A 16,958-nucleotide genomic window follows, 5' to 3' on the forward strand; every position below is an offset into this window, starting at 1 on the left:
GCGCGCAGGTTCGCGGTCCGCGCAGCACTCTGTCCGTTAAGATCGTGCAGGGAGTGAGCTGGGTGCACTGACCAACACTCCCGAACTCACAGTATGAGCTCCAGTTATGTGAAGTCCTGTGCCAGGGCGCTAAATAGGTACATGTACCCCTAAAGAGAGTAAAATGAAGGTTAAAATAACTAGGGGAGAAAATAAATTAGCATCGGAGGGTAAATTTAAAAACAACCATTGGGAAGAGACAGATAAAGAGAAAGAAAGGAACTTACATTTCTATAGTGGCTTTCACAACCTCAGGACATCCCAAAGCGTTTTGCAGCTAATGAAGTACTTTTTGAAGTGTAGTCACTGTTGTAATGTAGGAAATGCAGAAGCCAATTTACACACAGCAAGATCCAAGAAACAGCAATGAGGTAATGACAGGATAATCTGTTTTAGTGATATTGGCTGAGGGATAAATATTGGCCCAGGACACCGAGGAGAACTCCCCTGCTCTTCTTCGGAATAGTGCTGTGGGATCGTTTATATCCACCGGAGAGGGCAGACGGGACCTCGGTTTAACATCTCATCCAAGAGATGGCACCTCCAACAGTACAGCTCTCCCTCAGTACTGCACTGAACTGTCAGCCTAGATTTTATACTCATGTCTCTTGAGTGAGACTTGAATGTAGGACCTTCTGGCGAACTTATATGAGACATTAGCACTTACTGAATTAAGGGATCATCCATAAATACTCACATTATATCATTACAGGATGCATGTTGGAGTGATGTAGGGCAAGATGAGTCCCTTTGTAGTAACTATACCCATTGATAGACATTCCCTTAATCAGTATCTGATGACTATATCAATTCAGAAACTGGTTAGGTCCAGGTACAAGTTCAATCAATAAGCTTGTGGAAACAGCTGAAGGCTATTTCAAATCTTAATGAACCTAGCTGTGATTTCTTATTCAGATTATATTATGTTGGATCCTTAAAAACAAGTTTGAACTCTTAAACCCTCACGGCGTAGCTGCCAAGGTCATCTGCCTGGTCTCTTTGGAAGCACATCACCCTGACTGACCTTCCCTGCTGTATCCGATGGCTGAGCTAATGGAACTGTGAAGCCAGCCCGGAGTGATACCAGGACTGGTCTGTCTGCCTCACTCAGAGAGCTGATCACATCTACGCACACTGCCTGAGTCCAACTCCATCTCGACTGCAAACGTTACATAGCTGCAGACAACACCAAGGCAATAGACGGGCAAAACCTGGCTGCCCTTTAATTTTATTTCTTTAAACTGAAGTAACTGTTTGATTCCCTTTGCCCGTAAGATGACAGGCCGTTCTTTGAGAATTCAAATTTTAATGACTTTTTTTGTGAATTTTGCAATTGTCAAGCTATCTTTCGGATGAGACGTTAAACCGAGGCCCTGTCTGCCCCTCTCAGGTAAAAAAAAATCCCACAGCACTATTTCAAAGAAGAACAGGGGAGTTCTCCCCAGTGTCCTGGATACTATTTATCCCTCAACCAACATCACTAAAAAAAACAGATGATCTGGTCATTATCTCATTGCTGTTTGTGGGATCTTGCTGTGTGCAAATTGGCTGCTGCGTTTCCTACATTAGGAAGCTATATTACAAAGCTGTGGTTTGGTGTGTCCTGAGGTCGTGAAAGGCATGATATAAATGCAAGTCTTTCTTCTTTCTTAATGCTGGAGAAATAGAACACACTCCATTTCAGGTACTTAAAATAAAGTTCCCTCTCCTGTACCTGAATGATATGCCTCTCCCCCAACCCTAGAACAATGCTGCTTACTATACTGGCATAAGATTTTCTATTTCTCATGCCAACCATCCTGTGGCCTCTCTCTCTGAATGTCTTTTTTACCGAATACAAAACACTTTTGTGCTGTGGGTCCAAGCCCATTGGCAACTGGGTGGAGATCAAACTCATTTCACATGGGAACCTTCCAGCCAACTGATAGAAAGAAAGAACTTGCATTTATATAGCGCCTTTCACGACCTCAGGATGTCCCAAAGCACTTCGCAGCCAACAAAGTATTCTTTGAAGTGTAGTCACTGTTGTAATGTATGAAACGCGGCAGCCGATTTGCGCACAGCAAGATCCCACAAACAGCAATGAGATAATGACCAGGTCATCTGTTTTTAGTGATGTTGGTTGAGGGATAAATATTGGCCAGGACACTGGGGAGAACTCCCCTGCTCTTTGAAATAATGCCATGGGATCTTTCTAGATAAGAGATTTCCATCCCATCAATCAGGGCTAAATTTGAACCCAGGTACAAGAGGTGAAAGGGCCATGTCTAACTCACTACAAACCCAGTCCTTCAAATTCTTTATTGCCATAGCAAGTTGTGAATCTTCAATTTGACATGTGTAAATTGTTCTATTTTATTTATTCTCAGGATGTGGGCAATGCAGCTTTTATTAACCATTCCTAGTTGACCTGAGAAGATGGTGGGAGTGGGTGCTTTCTAGTAATTAAAGCTCTGATTTTAACCTACAGGTGGGATTTGAACTCACATACTCTAGATTTGGGCAGCTAGTCCAGCAACACAGCCACTACACTACCAAACCCACAGCCTCTGGGTTACTAGTCCAATAGGAAAAGTATTACACGACCACATCCTTAAAGTGTCTGCTATTTAGCGATACTTCAATTACTAAAGGTCTATAGATATAGTCGACTGCCTACTGCCTGGTTATTTGAAAGACTGTGTTAGAATGGATCCGGTAGCACATTTGTTTTTGGACGCTGTCCCTTTAACGGCATCAGACTACACAGTAGCAAGGACTAATAATGTCCATACGCTTTGCATTAATGAAAATATTTATTTCGGTAGCTCACTCAGCCTAAATAGCCGCAGGCATTTCCTGTCAGTTTGAGCCAAGTCATTCCAAAGGTCCATGAATATATTTCCCAAGGTCAGAGCATTGCCACGAGCGCAGTGCACATATATTTTTTTTAAGCTGAAATCCATAGGGACCGATCGCAAAGCCACTGGAAAAGAATGGACTTGTTTGTGTTTCACCCCCGAGGTGCTCGGGAACCTGTAGCCCTTCTCCGCAGCAAGCCCAGAGTCTCACGTATATGCGTTACGCGACACGTTTTCAGTGATTGCTCCTCCTGCTCCTCAGTGCAGCTGGTGCTACAGGAAGGACTTTGCTCCACTGCTTACCTTTATAATGGGACACTGAACATGGCCACCTGGTGCCTGCCTTGAGTTGCAGTGACTGGGTCCCAGTTTTTCACTCAATTTCAAAAGCTCATCCGTGGGCCAGGAGGAAACAAAACCTTATCCAAACCATTGACTGGGGGGAGAAATTTGCAGACACTTAACATTCTTTTTCTGCCCAATATTCATAGAATAATACAGCACAGAAGGAGGCCATTCGGCCCATTGTGCTTGAGCTGGCTCTTTGAAAGAGCTTTCCAATGAGTCCCACTCCCCTGCCCTTTCCCAGTAGCCCTGCAAATCTTTCCCCTTCAAGTATTTATCCAATTCCCTTTTGAAAGTCACTATTGAATCTGCTTCCACCGCCCTTTCAGGCAGCGCGTTCCAGATTGTAACAACTCGCTGCGTAAAAAAAATTCTCCTCATCTCGCCTCTGGTTCTTTTGCCAATTACCTTAAATCTGTGTCCTCTGGTTACCGACCCTCCTGCCACTGGAAACAGAAGGCGGTGAAATCTCTCCATCCGCTGCCCAGCTCTCCTTGTCAATCAAGATGGAAAGTCCAAGTGGGCAACCTGATCGTGGGCCTCTGTGAGTCCCATTCTGAGCCACAAGGTTTGCAAGATTGGCCTGGCGACTAATCTTCTACCCTGATATCTCTCTCAGACTGGTGCCGAGGGAAAGACATTCTAGCATTGGCCTGACCCCCTGGCAGCCCAAGCACTGTTTCTTGCATCTCTCATACTGCCCATTGTTTGAAATTGCCACTTCTCGCATCAGTCCGATTTGAATTGGAGCTGAATTTATCTGAATTCCGACTCTGAATACTTAAGACACAGAAAGCCCTGACCACAGGGTAGGGAGCTGAGTGTCTGCACCTCTCCATTGCTGAAACCTCACATTCCATCCATTGTGTTTGGGGTCAAGCCTTGGAGCTCGTGTGTGAGTCAGCAGGTTTAAGGATGAGAGAGAGGAAATGGAGAAACAGAGGACTAGATCCTGTTTCGATGAGCACAAAGCTCTTTCCAAGTAAGTGTGTAGATTTCCCGCCCACCCCCTCTTACCCTCAGAGACACAGGGGCGTTATTTTAACCTAGCCTAACTTAACCTGACTTAACCGAACATAAAAACAGACAATGCTGGAAAACCATGTCGGGGACTTCCAGTGTTGTGTACTTCCAGTGTCACATACTTCCAGTGTTGTACACTTTCAGTGTCGTGTACTTCCAGTGTCGTGTACTTCCAGTGTCGTGTGCTTCCAGTGTAGTGTACATCCAGTATTGTATACTTCCAGTGTCGTGTACTTCCAGTGTCGTGTGCTTCCAGTGTCATGTACTTCCAGTGTCGTGTACTTCCAGTGTCGTGTGCTTCCAGTGTAGTGTACATCCAGTATCGTGTACTTCCAGTGTCATGTACTTCCAGTGTAGTGTACATCCAGTATCGTGTACTTCCAGTGTCATGTACTTCCAGTGTCGTGTGCTTCCAGTGTAGTGTACATCCAGTATCGTGTGCTTCCAGTGTCGTGTGCTTCCAGTGTAGTGTACATCCAGTATAGTGTACTTCCAGTATCATGTGCTTCCAGTGTAGTGTACATCCAGTATAGTGTACTTCCAGTGTCGTGTGCTTCCAGTGTAGTGTACATCCAGTATTGTATACTTCCAGTGTAGTGTACTTCCAGTGTAGTGTACTTCCAGTGACACATACTTCCAGTGTCGTGTACTTCCAGTGTAGTGTACTTCCAGTGTCGTGTACTTTCAGTGTCGTGTACTTCCAGTGACACATACTTCCAGTGTCGTGTACTTCCAGTGTCGTGTACTTCCAGTGTAGTGTACTTCCAGTGACACATACTTCCAGTGTAGTGTACTTCCAGTGTAGTGTACTTCCAGTGTCGTGTACTTCCAGTGACACATACTTCCAGTGTTGTGTACTTCCAGTGTCGTGTACTTCCAGTGTAGTGTACATCCAGTGTCGTGTACTTCCAGTGTCGTGTACTTCCAGTGTAGTGTACTTCCAGTGTAGTGTACTTCCAGTGACACATACTTCCAGTGTAGTGTACTTCCAGTGTCGTGTACTTCCAGTGTAGTGTACTTCCAGTGACACATACTTCCAGTGTAGTGTACTTCCAGTGTAGTGTACTTCCAGTGTCGTGTACTTCCAGTGACACATACTTCCAGTGTCGTGTACTTCCAGTGTAGTGTACTTCCAGTCTAGTGTACATCCAGTGTCGTGTACTTCCAGTGTCGTGTACTTCCAGTGTAGTGTACTTCCAGTGTAGTGTACTTCCAGTGACACATACTTCCAGTGTACTGTACTTCCAGTGTCGTGTACTTCCAGTGTCGTGTACTTCTATCACCTTCCAAAAACATGGAGGATCGCCTCATAGAACCAGCAGCAGAGATTATTAAAAAAATGATTTCCTGTCATTTCCAGACATGTTATGTATTTGACCCAGATATCAGGGCGAGTTGAAACACTCGCGAGGCTGTCGGGAGACTAGGGTTTGCTTTTGAGAATAATCTGAAACACAGGAGGCAAAAAGTTCTGGACTAAAAAGGGCAAAAGAGACTCAAAAATGTAACAGTCGCCCCTTAACCTCCTCTTTGGACTGTCGAGCTTCAGCATCTCTAATCTTCCCTCACAGCTCATCCTCTTTATACTTAGAATCATTCTTGTTGCTTTTCTCCGCACCCTCTCCAATATGTGTATGTCCCTTGGTTAATGCGGTGACCGGTATTGCATGCAATACTCCAAGTGAGGTCGGACCACTGCATTTTAAGCTTCGTTGACCTTCTTCTCCACTGATCTGACGACATGTTTCAATGTTCCAATCGCAAGCGACGCCAGTGGTTACTACAGGGACTTACATAGGAACAGAAGGAGGCCAATCAGCCCCTCGAGCTTGTTCCGCCATTCAATGAGATTGTGCCTGATCTGTATCCTAACTCCATCCACCCACCTTGGCTCCATAATCCCTTAATACCCTTGGCTAGCAAAAATCTATCAATCTCAGATTTAAAATTATTAATTGAGCTAGCATCTACTGCTTTTTGTGGGAGAGAGTTCCTCACTTCTACCACCCTTTGCGTGAAGAAGTGTTTCCTAACTTCTCTCCTGAATGGCCTGGCTCTGATTTTAAGGTTATGTCCCCTTGTCCTAGACTTCCCCACCAGCGGAAAAAGTATCTCTCTATCTACCCTATCAATTCCTTTCAAAATCCTAAAAACCTCAATCAAATCATCCCTTAACCTTCTTTATTCCAGAGAATACAAGAATGGGATTTTTAAAATATTCGTTCATGGGATGTGGGCATCGCTGGCAAAGCCAGCATTTATTGCCCATCCCTAATTGCTCTTGAGAAGGTGGTGGTGAGCCACCTTCTTGAACCGCTGCAGTCCGTGTGGTGAAGGGTCTCCCACAGTGCTGTTAGGAAGGGAGTTCCAGGATTTTGACCCAGTGACGCTGAAGGAACGGCAATATATTTCCAAGTCGGGATGGTGTGTGACTTGGAAGGGAACGTGCAGGTGATGTTGTTCCCATGCGCCTGCTGCCTTTGTCCTTCTAGGTGGTAGAGGTCGCAGGTTTGGGACGTGCTGTCGAAGAAGTCTTGGCGAGTTGCTGCAGTGCATCTTGCAGATGGTACACACTTCAGCCACTGTGTGCCGGTGGTGAAGGGAGTGAATGTCTAAGGTGATGGGTGGGGTGCCAATCAAGTGGGCTGCTTTGTTCTGGATGGTGTCGAGCTTCTTGAGTGTTGTTGGAGCTGCACTCATCCAGGCAAGAGGAGAGTATTCCATCACACTCCTGACCTGTGTCTTGTAGATGGAGGAAAGGCTTTGGGGAGTCAGGAGGTGAGTCACTCGCAGCAGAATACCCAGCCTCTGACCTGCTCTTGTAGCCATAGTATTTATGTGGCTGGTCCAGTTTAGCTTCTGGTCAATGGTGACCCCCAGGATGTTGATGGTGGGGGATTCGGCGATGGTAATGCCGTTGAATGTCAAGGGGAGGTGGTTAGACTCTCTCTCGTTGGAGATGGTCATTGCCTGGCACTTATCTGGAGCGAATGTTACTTGCCACTTATCAGCCCAGGTCTTGCTGCGTGCGGGCACGGACTGCTTCATTATCTGAGGGGTCGCGAATGGAACTGAACACCGTACAATCATCAGCGAACATCCCCATTTCTGACCTTATGATGGAGGGAAAGTCATTGATGAAGCAGCTGAAGGTGGTTGGGCCTAGGACACTGCCCTGAGGAACTCCTGCAGCGAAATCCTGGGGCTGAGATGATTGGCCTCCAACAACCTCTACCATCGCCCTTTGTGCTTGGTATGACTCCAGCCACTAGAGAGTTTTCCCGCTGATTGCCATTGACTTCAATTTTACTAGGGGTTAAGCAGCTTCAAATAAAGGCACTTAGAATCATAGAATCACAGGAAGGTTACAGCACGGAAGGAGGCCATTCGGCCCATCGAGTTCATGCCGGCTCTATGCAAGAGCAATCCAGCTAGTCCCACTCCCCCGCCCTATCCCCGCAGCCCTGCAAATTCGTTCCTTTCAAGTACTTATCCAGTTCCCTCTTGAAAGCCATGATTGAATCTGCCTCCACCACCCCCTACTTGATATGGTAGCCGAGGTTGATATCTTTTATCAGGGTTAAACAGCGAGGCAGCCTTGAAAAGCTACGTGGCAGATGGAGAGCTGGATGTCGAGAGCAGGAAAAAATAAGCAGGGACGTACTGGGGAAACGCACTTGAACCTAAAGTGCGCATTGTGGGTAAAACAATGCAAACAAGAAAGAGGGGGAAGTGAGGGGCAGCTGTGGTATGAAGCGGCAGGTGGGTAGAATGTTCTGGCACTGCGATTCACAGCCCGAACTCAAAGGGCCAGATTGTAGTGCAGTTCTTTGATCAGCTCATGAAGGAAAGTGTCTTTGTATATATTTCATTCTTCAGTGAGGGACGTTAGAGCCCGTGCACCCGCTGTCAGCATCAAACACTTCTGTAAATGGCAAATTAATTTCAAAATAGGTAAGTATGAGGTGGTGCGTTTTGGTAGGAAGAATAAGGAGGCAACATACTGCTTGGAAAATAAGAGTCTAAATGGGGTAGAGGCGCAAAGGATACAGGTTCACAAATCACTAAAAGTAGCAACACGGTTTTAACAAAGCCATAAAACGTGCAAACAAAACATTGGGGTTCATTTCTAGAGGAATAGAATTCATAAGCAGGGAATTTATGTTAAACTTATATAGAACCTTGGTTAGATCACACTTGAAGTACTTGTGCACAGTTCTGGTCTCCATATTACAAAAAGGTATAAGATGGTTCCTACAGCTTCAAATAAAGGCATTTGATAACGTAGCTGAGGTTGATATCTTTTAAAAACAACAAAAACATTGCATCGTAGCCTGGACTTGGGCAGAATCAACGAACAAACACTTAGCTAGACCGTAAGACATTTCTTTGTCTGCTATTTGAACACAAGAGCCAACCCATAAGGCAGCTGTTAAAGCAGCCAGGCAGATGAATTTCATACGCACACATTAAGTGTTCGCTAAGATCACCAACAATAGTTTCCAGGCTTGTATCTTTATACCAAGGCTTTGCTTGTCGTTATTCCACAAGGCAAATCCTGGAAGCAAAATGGAATTCGTTGCTGCTGTTTTCCTTCCAACGTTAAAAAAAAGGCTAAGAATAGTATTTCTCTCTTTGACATTGTTTCCCCCCCTCCTGAAAGAATAGCCTTGAGTTTCCGTCAACAGTGTACTGACCTTGTAGCCAGCTAGTTGTGATATGTAGTTATAAATACCATTAACAAGAATGTGTCACCTACTTCCAAATGTTAACCCATTCATCCTTTAACCCGGGCAATCGTACAATTAATTAGGCGCCGCAATGCAACATTAGGATCAGTTCAACAATGGACAAAGAAGCTTAAAAGAAATATTTCAGCTAAAGAAATCGTAGACCTCGGAGGGTGCAGCACCTCAACAGGCAACAAGAGTTGCCCTGTTCCTAGAAACAAAAGGGTTTCCTGGGAGGAGAGGGTTGTCCCATGAGGCGAGGTTGAGTAGAATGGGCCCATACTCTCTGGAGTTTAGAAGAATGAGAGGTGATCTCATTGAAACATATAAGATTCTGAGGGGGTTTGACAGGGTAGATGCTGAGATTGTTTCCCCTGGCTGGAGAGTCTAGCACTAGGGGGCATAGTCTTAGGATAAGGGGTCGGCCATTTAGGACTGAGATGAGGAGGAATTTCTTCATTCAGAGGGTTGTGAATCTTTGGAATTCTCTACCCCAGAGGGCTGTGGATGCTGAGTCGTTGAGTATATTCAAGACTGAGATCGGTAGATTTTTGGACTCTAAGGGAATCAAGGAATATGGGGATTGGACGGGAAAGTGGAGTTGAGGTCGAAGATCAGCCATAATGTTGTTGAATGGCGGAGCAGGCTCGAGGGGCCGTATGGCCTACTCCTGCTCCTATTTCTTATGTTCTTATGTTCTGCCACCCCTGCCCACGCATACACCCAGGGATTCGTCCTCTTGCTCACGTTTTTTAAAAATGAGAAACCCAGGAAGACGGCCAAGACACACAGTGCAGGACACCACCACCGGGGACAATAGTGCAGGACACCACCACCGGGGACAATAGTGCAGGACACCACCACCGGGGGCAATAGTGCAGGCCACCACCACCGGGGGCAATAGTGCAGGACACCACCACCAGGGACAATAGTGCAGGCCACCACCACCGGGGACAAAAGTGCAGGACACCACCACCAGGGACAATAGTGCAGGACACCACCACCAGGGACAATAGTGCAGGACACCACCACCGGGGACAATAGTGCAGGACACCACCACCGGGGACAAAAGTGCAGGACACCACCACCAGGGACAATAGTGCAGGACACCACCACCGGGGACAAAAGTGCAGGACACCACCACCAGGGACAATAGTGCAGGACACCACCACCGGGGACAATAGTGCAGGACACCACCACCGGGGACAAAAGTGCAGGACACCACCACCAGGGACAATAGTGCAGGACACCACCACCGGGGACAAAAGTGCAGGACACCACCACCGGGGACAAAAGTGCAGGACACCACCATCAGGGACAATAGTGCAGGACACCACCACCGGGGACAATAGTGTAGGACACCACCACCAGGGACAATAGTGCAGGACACCACCACCGGGGACAAAAGTGCAGGACACCACCACCGGGGACAAAAGTGCAGGACACCACCACCAGGGACAATAGTGCAGGACACCACCACCAGGGACAATAGTGCAGGACACCACCACCGGGGACAATAGTGCAGGACACCACCACCGGGGACAAAAGTGCAGGACACCACCACCAGGGACAATAGTGCAGGACACCACCACCGGGGACAAAAGTGCAGGACACCACCACCAGGGACAATAGTGCAGGACACCACCACCGGGGACAATAGTGCAGGACACCACCACCGGGGACAAAAGTGCAGGACACCACCACCAGGGACAATAGTGTAGGACACCACCACCAGGGACAATAGTGCAGGACACCACCACCGGGGACAAAAGTGCAGGACACCACCATCAGGGACAATAGTGCAGGACACCACCACCGGGGACAATAGTGTAGGACACCACCACCAGGGACAATAGTGCAGGACACCACCACCGGGGACAAAAGTGCAGGACACCACCACCGGGGACAAAAGTGCAGGACACCACCACCGGGGACAATAGTGTAGGACACCACCACCGGGGACAATAGTGCAGGACACCACCACCGGGGACAATAGTGCAGGACACCACCACCAGGGACAATAGTGCAGGACACCACCACCGGGGACAAAAGTGCAGGACACCACCACCGGGGACAATAGTGCAGGACACCACCACCGGGGACAAAAGTGCAGGACACCACCACCAGGGACAATAGTGCAGGACACCACCATCAGGGACAATAGTGCAGGACACCACCACCGGGGACAAAAGTGCAGGACACCACCATCAGGGACAATAGTGCAGGACACCACCACCAGGGACAATAGTGCAGGACACCACCACCGGGGACAATAGTGCAGGACACCACCATCAGGGACAATAGTGCAGGACACCACCACCGGGGACAAAAGTGCAGGACACCACCACCGGGCACAATAGTGCAGGACACCACCACCGGGGACAATAGTGCAGGACACCACCATCAGGGACAAGAGTTCAGGACATACAAGTGCTTCAAATACAATTCATTATTTTGAAGCGCAGCCACTGTTATTATGTAGGCAAACATGGCAGCCATTTGGTGTAGAGCAAGATCCCATAAATAGCAATGAGATGAATGACTATTTAATCTGTTTTCAGTCGTTTTGGCTGAGGGGAGGTCGTTGGCTAGAATATAAAACTCCCTGCTCGTCTTCAAATAATGTCACATGATCGTAACTTCCGTCTGAACAGAGACATGAGATCTCAGATTAACGTCTCATCCAAAAGCCAGCACCTCTGACAGTGCAGCACTCCTTCAGTATTATGGAGGTGCTGTCTTTCGGATGAGACATTAAACCGAGGCCTCGTCTGCCCACTCAGGTGGATGTAAAAGATCCCACGGCACTATTTCGAAGAACAGCAGGAGAGTTCTCCCCGGAGTCCTGGCCAATATTTATCCCTCAACCAACGCCACCAAAGGCTGGTCATTTACCTCTTTGCCATTTGTGGCACCTTGCTGTGCACAGATTGTCTGCTGCATTTGCCTAAATAACAACACTTCAACAGTACTTCATTGGCTGTGAAGTGCATTGGGGAGTCCTGAGGACGTGAACAACGCTGTACAAATGAAAGTTCTTCCAATGAGTTCAAATAATGCTAACTATTCGAGTTGGGTTTAATATGCATGAGTCTACAAATTATTGTTGGTTATATTAGTACACGAAACCATAACTCATTCATGTGAGGTTCACCTGTCTGCAATTTTAACGCGGGCGTTAACTTTGTGAACCCTACAACCCTCCGAGATCTCTGCGCTCCTCCAATTCTGGCCTCTTGCGCATCCCCGATTTTCATCGCTCCACCATTGTCGGCCGTGCCTTCAGCTGCCTAGGCCCTAAGCTCTGGAATTCCCTCCCTAAACCTCTCCACCTCTCTACATCTACTCCTTTAAGATGCTCCTTAAAACCTATCTCTTTGACCAAACTGTCCTAATGTCTCCTTATGTGGCTCGGTGTCAAAATTTTGTCTGTTAACGCTCTTGTGACATTTCACTATGTGAAAGGTGCTATATAATTGCAAGTTGTTGTTGATAGTGTAAAACTATCAATGGAAATAAATAAATCGGGAGAGATGTTAAGTGGGCTGCCGACTCGCCATCACCCGTTTTACACTATTGCACCAAGTCAAGATCAACCCCATATAATGTGTTCATTTAGAATCATAGAATCATAGAAGTTTACAACATGGAAACAGGCCCTTCGGCCCAACATGTCCATGTCGCCCAGTTTATACCACTAAGCTAGTCCCAATTGCCTGCACTTGGCCCATATCCCTCTATACCCACTGCTATAAAGAAAGAAAGACCTGCATTTATATAGTGCTTTTCATGACCACAGGACGCCCCAATTCACTTTTCAAACAATTAAGTGCTTTTTGAAGTGTTGTAATGTAGGAAACACGGCAGCCAATTTGCGCGCAGCAAGCTCCCACAAACAGCGATGTGATAATGGCCAGATAATCTTTTTTTTTAGCGATGTTGGTTGAGGGATAAATATTGGCCTGGACACTGGGGAGAACTCACCTGCTCTTCTTCAAAATAGTGCCATGGGATCTTTTACTTCCACCTGAGAGGGCAGGCAGGGCTTTGGTTTAACGTCTCATCCGAAAGACGGCACCTCCGACAGTGCAGCACTCCCTCAGTACCGCGTTGGAGTGTCAGCCTAGATTTTGTGCTCAAGTCTCTGGAGTGGGACTTGAACCCACGACCGTCATGAACTCAGAGGCAGAGAGTGCTACCCACTGAACCTCATCAGTATTTCTAGGGTGAGGGTTTTTAATTTCAGATGCCCAGCTTTCGCAGTTTCAGCTATTTCACAGATTCCCGCAGGCGAGGGTTTGAGTCCGTTATGGCACATTTAATTGCATAACTTTTTTGGTTTTTTTAATCTTGTTGTCCAATAATTCTTATTATAGCTTGCTCCAGCAAACAATGAATCTTCATTGTCCGTTTGAAGGCTGTCGAGAGTCCCTGGCAGTTAATGGGTCCCCGTTGGCCAACACTGATGGATATATTATAACTCTGTGTGGAGTTGACAGGCACAAAGGTTTTGGACACATTTGACATAACCCTTTGACTCTGTGAGAACTTGCTGTTTCCCAGCCCCGACAGAACAAAGCGTCTATTTTTAAAATCGCCGCAGTCTCGCATCGAGCAAGAATGCAACGGGGTAAAGAATGCCAAGTCTTGCACCTCTTCCGAGTACCTTTCAGCGAGTCACTGTACCGATCCAGTCTAAGGCCTTTTTAGAAACTTTTTTTTTTCCTTAGGGAAACTTTCTCCCTTTCCTGAAGGTGATGCCAGCTGTACTCTGGTCTCTGGCCCGAGCGGCCTTTCCTTCAAATGGGAGCCAGGGCCGGCTATTCGACAATGGAAAGCGTCATAGTCGAGTCTGATCTTGCCAGCAGGGGTCAGTGCATAGCCATCCAGGGTGGCATCCTTTTTTAAATTCCACTCTCACCTCCCCCAAAACCACTTTCCCCTAGCTCAAGAACATCGAGGACCACTGTTGTGTCCCAGATGCTCTCACATCTGAGACCAGGTATCTCATCATACCAGGCGTCAAACCTGAGGCCTTTCTGGTCTGCGTGGCTCAGCATCACGGCTCTTGCGAACATACGTGTGAAACGGAAAGCTGAGAAAAGATCATCGGGGATAATTAATGCTCGTCCAATCCATTTAGGCTTGTATTCCCTTAAGTATAGAAGATTAAGGAGTGATCTTATTGAAGTGTTTAAGATGATTAAAGGATTTGTCAGGGTCGATCGAGAGAAACTATTTCCTCTGTTGGGGGGAGTCCAGAACAAGGGGTTATACGGACCAGGGAGATCACAGGTTCGATTCCAGTTCTTTGCTGAGCTAGTCGGTCTGAGATGAGGCAGTGTTTGGAACGCTATAGTTAGTGCCAATGTCCCCGCTCCTGACTGTCATCTATTGACCATTGCTGAGTAATGCATGTGTGCAGATGTTGGGTGAGGACAAGATGGGGCTTGGTCACACTGCCACCCTTGGATGAACACTCATCTTCTTGTCACAGACATGACAAATGGTCACTTGGACAAGGTATAGGAGGGCAGGCAGCCCCTGTAGAACCTCAACCCAAGAAGGAATCAGCACTTAAAATAGAAAATTTGTCAGGAATATAGTGGCATCTGGAGAAAGATCAACATGGAGATAGCAGTGAACACTAGTCTATAATCTTGGCAATCAGGTCCAAATAACATCAGCAACAGGAAGAACAAAACCTCAGCGGTTTATTGTAAATGGAACCCGAAGATAACAGCTATTGTTTGGCTTTGGACTTGGAAGGGCACCTAGCCCAGTAGATGTGACACAGTGTAGCTCCAAAATGCTGGACTACAGCATGGCCCAGCCAGTGCCTCTCTCATCTAATTGCTCATTCATTGTTACTCTAGTCTTGCTGTTGACGCTACCTGGGAGCAAATGCTCTTCTGAAAGACCCTACCATGTCACCCTTCGCCTTTTATTTCTTATATATGGTGTTGGGTTCTATAACTGTTAGAAACAGTTCATTGAGTTTGGATGATCTCAGCTTAGTTCCTAGGGTCCACACAAAAATGCCTCAAATTTGGTTGCTGATTAGCAATCTCACCTACAGAAACCATTTCAGCTGCCTAGGCCCTATGTTCTGGAATTCCCTCCTTAAACCTCTCCGCCTCTCTACCTCTCTCACTTCCTTTAAGACACCTTAAAACATACCTCTTTGAGCAAGTTTTTGGTCACCTGCCCTAATATCCTTATGTAGCTCAGCGTCAAATTTCTATGAAGCACTTAGGGACGTTTTGCTATGTTAAAGGCACTATATAAATGCAAGTTGATGTTGTTAAAACAGATAAATGCCACACTGATTCAATAGAGGGTGCTCTTCTGAGATTTGATCTGAGGCATGTTGCTGGGGCAGGACAGAGGGACCATTACATCCGACTTAAATATAACCAGAAAGCGCTGGGAAACACTTGGCAGATTCAGGCATCATCTGCGGAGAGGGAAGCAGAGTTAGCGTTTCAGGTCGATGACCTTTCATCAGAACTCGAACGTCTGACTTGTTCGGGGCCTGACCTGAAACTGCTTGTTCCTGACACTGGGTGCTGAAAATAGAAATGAGTGCAAAATTCACACACAGGAAAAAACAGTTTTAAGAAAAGCAGTTCAGTTATTGCAACATCCAGTGAGTTTCTACTCCTTCGAGTTGGCATGCCAGTTGAGCAAACACTTTAAAATCAGTATAAGACAGGTGTACAGTGTATGTAAAGCCATCTCATTAATCTCTTGAGTGACTAAGTATATAATACTCCTATTGTTAAACCTTGTGTTGATGTAATTTAACCTTAGGGCTGGGATAAACCCTGGTAATTATACCATTCAAATATTTAGTTGCTTGAAGAAACAAACTGAATTACATGGATAGGTGAGGATGGCTGTATTTTTGGTTTTATTGAGAAAATAAGATGAGGACGCAAGAGCCAAGACTGGGAGCAAAACAAATTCTGTTTATCTATTGACAGATAATCTGATTTCAAACGTTGTTTGAGATATAAATATTGGCCAGGACACCGGGGAGAACACCCCTGCTCTTGTTTGAATAGTGCTGTGGGATCTTATATGTCCACCTGAGAGGGAAGTTTAACTTCTTATCTGAGAGATGACACCTCTGATAGTAAACACCAGTAGTGTCAGCCTAGATTTTATACTCAAGTCGCATTAGTGGGACTTGAACCCATGACCTTCTGACTCAGAGGTGAGAGTGCCACCCACTGAGCCATGTCTGACCCACATGGCTCCTGAGCTGCAGTTTGCCATCGCCCAAGCGGCCATTCACCACGTGGCAAGCCTGGATAGTGAATGCTGGCAGGCTATTCGACCGGGGAGCCCATCACATCACACCCCGGCCTCACCCCGACATCAGTACACACGCCCCCGCTTCCACTAGGGGTGGCTGGACTGTGGTGAGGAGCAGCCTGGGGCAGTGCGGCCGGCTGTCAGTCCTTGCCCTGACTTGGAAAACTGCCGACCCTCGCGTTTTTTTTAGTTCCGAGGTGAGAGTGAAGTGACAACAGGCTCATTAACGATGAGAAATGGCCCGTGACACAAACGAGGGATTCAGAAAATGCCCCCCCAAAAAAATAGAAAACTACAGCCATCGGTCAACATAATCCAAACCCTTAAATTGAAAGTTTTGAACTCCCAGCTGACGATCTGTTATCTTGTACTCTGTGTACATTTATCTGCACCACTAATTTTGCTGGTGTGAAATGAACTTTGTGAGTGGGAGGTGAGTGGGACGATCTACTGGTTGGGGCAAGAAAGAACTTCCATTTATAGAGTGCCATTCACATCTTTAGCATCTTCAAAGATTCTTTTTAGTGCCCCGATGATTTTTTGCTCTTGGGTGTTGCTCATAGCCGTGTCCCGAAGATTAATCTTTAATTCCTGGAGACGCCAGGACAATCCTGGAGGGCTGGCAACCCCCCGTCCAGTACCCATGTTTACAACATAGGCT

The 16,958-nt window shown here is 46.7% G+C and overlaps 1 protein-coding gene across 1 annotated transcript in view; it reads right to left on the reverse strand.

Moving 5' to 3' along the window:
- The window catches only part of LOC137305635 (tumor protein p53-inducible protein 11-like), a 71,178-nt gene extending 70,548 nt beyond the window's left edge, over positions 1-630 (reverse strand). The window contains exon 1 of the mRNA XM_067974517.1: positions 267-630. The gene's annotated coding sequence lies outside the window, so the exon portion shown is untranslated. The remainder of the gene's footprint in view (positions 1-266) is intronic.
- Positions 631-16,958: the final 16,328 nt, after the last annotated feature.

Source organism: Heptranchias perlo, chromosome 40 (assembly GCF_035084215.1).
Source record: "Heptranchias perlo isolate sHepPer1 chromosome 40, sHepPer1.hap1, whole genome shotgun sequence".
NCBI classification, from domain to species: Eukaryota; Metazoa; Chordata; class Chondrichthyes; order Hexanchiformes; family Hexanchidae; genus Heptranchias; species Heptranchias perlo.